Source organism: Lactuca serriola, chromosome 6 (assembly GCF_051521515.1).
Source record: "Lactuca serriola cultivar US96UC23 chromosome 6, Lser_US96UC23_V15, whole genome shotgun sequence".
In the NCBI taxonomy this organism is placed as follows: Eukaryota; Viridiplantae; Streptophyta; class Magnoliopsida; order Asterales; family Asteraceae; genus Lactuca; species Lactuca serriola.
Genome location: NC_136413.1, coordinates 132,088,662 through 132,094,686, shown reverse-complemented (window position 1 = coordinate 132,094,686; position 6,025 = coordinate 132,088,662). Strand labels below are relative to the sequence as shown.

At 35.6% G+C, this 6,025-nt stretch overlaps 1 non-coding gene across 1 annotated transcript; it reads right to left on the bottom strand.

The window, feature by feature from the left end:
• Window positions 1-2,915: 2,915 nt before the first annotated feature.
• LOC145060661 (small nucleolar RNA snoR104) lies at window positions 2,916-3,047 on the bottom strand. The gene has a single exon (XR_013686876.1). It is a non-coding gene; the product is annotated as a small nucleolar RNA snoR104 (small nucleolar RNA).
• Window positions 3,048-6,025: the final 2,978 nt, after the last annotated feature.

Sequence of the window (6,025 nt, the reverse complement as noted above, 5' to 3'; positions counted from 1 at the left end):
GGGCTTGTGTCAAGTGATCCGGGAGTTGGAGTTTACTTTCCGAGTCGACATCTCTGAGGTGAGTTACCCTCACTATATCGATAGGGTCTACAGCACCAAGGTCGACCCTTTAGTTGTTATTGTTATGGTATGCTATATGTGGTTATGATCTGTTAGATCGGAATCAGGGTAGACAGTATGCTATGCTCTTATGATCCGTAGGGATTGGTATGTTAGTGACCTGCTAGGACGGTACTCTAGTTATGAGAGAATTCTATGATTGATGACCAGTGATAGATATGCTTGATGTTTGTATATACCAGTATATGATAGTTATGCGCACATAGTTATTTGTTTTTTGGTTGGGTTGAGGCGATCCTGTTTTGTGTTGAAGGCCCACACACCCTATGAGCGGTCCAGGGAGACTGTAGGCCCACGTGGCGAACCAGTCATGCCGAAGGCTCGGGATAGATCCAGATAGACTGTAGGCCCCGTAGGGCGGTCCAGTCAGGCCGATGGCCCAATATGCATGTTGATTGACTGATTGTTACTGATATGGTATTGCCAATGTGGTATTGGTATTTTGGGTGTAGCTCACTAAGCCCTAGGGCTTACAGTTTTCAGTTTATTGTTTCAGGTACTTTAGGAGATCATGGCAAGGCGCACTACTACAAAAACAACCTTTTACGATGCTCGTTTCGCGTCGTAAAAGGCTCAAACGACGCGCAAAGGCGTGTCAAGGAAGGCCCTGTCATAAAGAGAGACGACGCGCTTTTGCGCGTCGTCTATAGACGACGCTCATTTACGACGCGCAATTACGACGCGCGTTTACGACACGCAATGCGTATCAAGGAAGGCCCTGTCATAAAGGAAGACGACACGCATTCGCGTGTCGTAACCTTATGACGCGCGTGTTAATGACACGTAATGCGTATTAAGAAAGCCCCTGTCAAGAAAGGCCATGTCATAAATGAAGATGAGACACATTTTTGCGTATCATAATTTGAAATGTTTAAAAAAAAATCTTTATAGGTTTACTTATTTTCTAATTAAATTTGTATTTAATGTTTCATAATTGAAAATAAAATATTATATACAAAAAATAGAATCCATTGCTTAAATTTAATGTCATACAATTCTATTTCTTACAATATATAAATTTGCATCTAATCTACTATGTACATCAAATTCCAACTAAGTAACTTCACTTGCAGGAGGAATCAACTCCATGCTTCAAATCACCAATAGAATAATAACAAACTGCACCTAGAGTAGACTACCTTCTTTTGGCTCCATTACGTCCCTAAGAGATTGACTCCTTCCATAACACCATATTGTAATTCCTCCTTATCATTGGTATTGAAAATATCACAGAACTTGGTGTATTCCAAGATAATCTGATATCCTTAGTGCTAGGAGATGTTGGTGGGCATTAACCAATCAACCATTGAGAACTGATGGTGTAAGCAACTAAAGAACATATTAAAAGCATTAATGTAATAAATAATAATTATGAAATATAATATATTAATGACATAATCAGTTTTAGCTAACTGATAGAGTTGTTATATAAATATGTTATTAACTAATGTTATCATATCAACATTACAAACAGCAGATAAAAGATATAGCACCTTGAGTTATAGTTATGATTTAACATAAAAAAAATGATATTTTAAAATATTTGGTGCTAAAATTAAAAATAATCACCTTTGCGTTCCATTCCATGTTCTTTAACTTCCCATTTAGCATTAGCAATTCGATCAACATACCTGCCAAGAGGAAGTTTAGACCTTTACCAATTCATATTTTCAGACTCTGCACTTTTCTTCATAATCCACTTGGACACAGTTTCACAGTCCACAAGGCGATGAGTTTCTTTTGTACACTACAACAATAGCAACAAAAATATTTTATCTTTTATATAGAAAAAACATAAACTAATATTTTAAACTTTTATAAAAATGCATGAATTATGATACTCACATTCCAACAAAAGTTGTATGAGCAATAGCAAGTTACATTATAGCTTCCACTTCCAAGATCAAACTCAATAGCACAATCACGTCCAGGAGCAAGTTAGAAAAATCTTTTTTTAAAGTAGCCAACAAGATTCAGACTACAATTACAGAAAATAAAAAAAGTACCATGTATGGTCAAAACAAGATTCGGACTACAATTATAAAAATCTTTTTTTTAAAGTAGCCAACAAGAGTTGTCAAGAAAATAAACTTACAGTGACAGATCGCAAATATCTTCTCTAAAACAAATCGAATATTTTGGCCATCGGGAGCTTTTGTAGTGTTTCTATATAATCCTATCAACATATTCAAGACCCCATTGATAACACATAAAAAGAATTCTATAATTTTTATTCATTAACAAAAATAAGAAAAAAAGTTGAGAGCTTTGAAATGAACACCTGGATTTCATCCGCCTCCTCAGATATATCAGCATCTTTCCCTCTAAGTTTTCTTAGGGCTGCATCAAACTCTTTCTTTCTTTCAATCTTTGCCTGCATGCATGATGTCAAACATAATTTCTTGAAGATAAATTAAACAGCTTCATGAATCATGATACTTCACATACCGGCCATCTAGGAGATTCTGGTACAAAGAAAAGTCCCACTAATAGAACAGCACAAGGGATTAATCCTGCAAACAGAACACTAGAATTCATCACCTTTTATTTTCTTTATCCATAAGAATGCCACTAGTAGTAAATAAATATAATTTAGACTAATTTAAAACCTGTCAATGCCAAGGTCCTCCATGTTAGCATTGTACCAATTATAAAGGCAACAGACACTCCTATACATATCTTGAATTCCACTAATAGTAAATAAATTTAATTTTGGTGCACATCCCTGTAGTGTAGTGTACCAATCAATTATCAAATCAATTTTTTATTTTTTTATTACTAATATATGGTGAAAATATGTATCTCATAGTCAAGAGGCTTGCAGACGTGTCTCGCGTGCAACAAGTAGGAAAAACAGAGATTTTTCATTTTTATTTTTTGTTGTAGGAAGGGTATATCAGGCAACATTTAAACTTTAAATGCTCCCCTCCTTTACTTCCAATTTTCAATTTCCTATTTCCTAATAATAATTAGTTATACCTGAAAAGGGTGTGAATATCAGCTGTTGTAAAGAAGCCTCTTCCATTAAGATCTAAACATCAATAAAGATATGTAATTCCCTCTGGAGTGTCTTTGTTTTCCAGGGCTAGAACAAAGTCAAGGAAACTCTCAATGCCCATCTCCCGAGCATTTCCTCTTCCCGTTTTACCCCTATGCACATGCTCATCAAAAGTTATTGGACAAATTAATATCACAAGTCATTTTAAATATATATATAAATTATCAAATTGAAAAAATCACAGAAAAAGATAAAATAAGAAAGTAATTCTTAGTTCTTACCCCTCTTGATAAAAAGCAATCGAACAATGTTCGGGTGATGCCTGATATAAAAAGCAACCATGTAAGTAAAGTCTGAAAGCATGAAATTCTTATGCATCAAGAAAAGATTTCATGCAGCAAATAAGTTATATAAAGAACATTAAGATAGAAGGGATTTGCTAGTTGCTATTCAAAAAGTGCAAAGAAGACTTTGTAGCTTTTGATTCTTGAAAACTTTCTGAATTCTTGGAAAGACTCCCGACTGATTCTAAAAACTATTAAGTAATCAAATGCCCTTTATTATCTATAACATAAATCAAAACTCATAGTTTTTTGTTCAGTTTCTTTTCATTTTGTTTTTTGCGTGATGTGTAACATGGTTTTCTACTAATATATATAAAAAGGCCACCATATGAAGCAAAAAGAGGAAGTTTATGCCCAAGAACTCTAAAGAACATAGGGGGGTTGCTATAGCAGCGGTAAGATACTACCTGGATGGATGCTCGATCATCCTCATGAGGAATGACATTGTCTACATCCATGGTATCGATACCTGTAGAAGCAGCCAAATCTCTATTAACTGTAGTTGATGGATGCTCTTGGATAGCTGATGAGTGAGCAACAACTGTTTCACTATCACCCATAGTAAATAGGTGATTGATTGTATCTTAAACCTGTATAGAAGATAACAGCCGTGAACAACCAAGGTAACCATACAAAGGTGATAGCAGTTCCAAATTCTCAACCATGTAACATCTAATCAGTCCAAATAAACACAAAAAGTGCTAAAAGTTATATATTTTAACTAGGCAATACAAGTAGAGGTCTAAATGAAGAACTAGATAACCTAATCATAATAATATTTCCAGTTAGCTATATTTGTGATACAGTTGCATGAAGAAAAAAAATTCGCCACAACTTTTGCAAGAGTAGACTCAGTATGTTAAATAGGAATACAATATTGAAACTTGAAAGCCTACGAAACTATATCAGTGTTTGTTTGAGTGTGGAGTACCTACTACATAATTAGAGATAATCCATTCATCAGCCAAGGAAACTCTATACTCTAGTCGTTTTATAAGTTCTTCAGTTAAGCTTTCTCATTAAAGTTTCCATATCTCTGTAACAATCAACCTTAACGCAAACCCTAAAGGTTGTCGTCTCTGTGGCAATTAACATGCAGAAGTTATATATTAAGCAGTAACAAAACCTAAACAAAGAATACCAATTGTATCTTTTGATTTTGATCAACTGTTAACAGTTATATTCCTTTCGTTATCCTATATCACTTTTCCGTCCATATGAAGCCCTTCGGACCCACACATATTCAAAGTTCACAAGTACGATGAAGTGAACAAGTGAATCTCCGGTTGCCTCTATACACATTATCAAAAAAAATGTTAAAAACCTGATGCAAGTAGGGTCTTCTGATAGCATTCCCAAAATCAATAATCTTTGAATCAAATTCTTTAGCCTTCTTGTACAACTCTTCTCTAATGGTAATATAAGACTCCACCTCTTCAGCTTCTGTTACGCCTTCACTTACAGGTTTAGAAGGTTTTTCCACTGCATCCGGATGAAATTCCCATTCATTTTCTTCAATATTGGCTTCGTCTTTAGAATTTGTTGCAGCTGCAACTTCCTCAGGGGTTTTCAGTTCAGATAAAGGGCGACTTGCTATTAATCCCTAAAGCTGTAAACTGTAGGAAAGAGTATGACCATGTTTAGTTTATTTTGGACCTAACAAAAGCTAGAGGCTCTTCTACGTAAAAAATTGTATATCACCTATTATAATAGCGGTCCAATTGCTGATTAGGATGCTCCGATATCCGTGTGTATATCAATGCAAGATTGGAACACTATTGTTGTTGGTACTCGTATTCGATGTATTTATCCTATAAAGGAAAAGATATATAGGTAATCAGTTCCAGCATAAGCTCGTATTTGATGTATTTCGAGATCAAAATCAAAATGTCGCCATCGTTAGATTAACTGACTGGCACAAGATCTTGTTCGATTAAATTTCTGAAAGAAGAACGCAAAAAACTGGGAGGATATAAGAACCAAGGTCGCCGGCAGGTGGGGCGAGCGGAGGTATCGAATGTTGAAGAGAGCACTCCCGTTTGGTTTCTTCTTGAAAAAAAGCCCTAGATTTGGACGCCTTTTGTAATTGAGGATAATGGATGTGCGTTTGGTAAAAGAATTATAAAATGACGCCTTTACAATCCAGAAGGTGGAGGATAGAGATGAGAGAAAACCTGGTGGAGAAGGAGAGACGAGAAGGTGGTGGTGTGGATTAGGGGTTGTTCAACTGGTAGCTTCGATTAGGGGGTGGAGACGAGGGAGAAGAAGGCGGGGGTTTAAAAAATTTGGAGATTTCATTTTCCCTCTAAGGAGAAGCGCGTTCCTTAAAAAAATATAAAACGACATTCATAGACGGCGCACCATTTAGATAAAGTGCCCTTCGTGTTTTTAATTTTTTTACATGAGACACTAATTTAAGGGCACGCAATAATGCGCAACCTAAATTCTTAAATTTTTTGAATAGATAACACTTTTTTAACGTCACTCTCTTTTGCGTAACATAAATCTCCGAGTGTCGTTGTTTGCGCGTCGTAAAAGGGTCTTTTTCTTGTAGTGGCGAAGG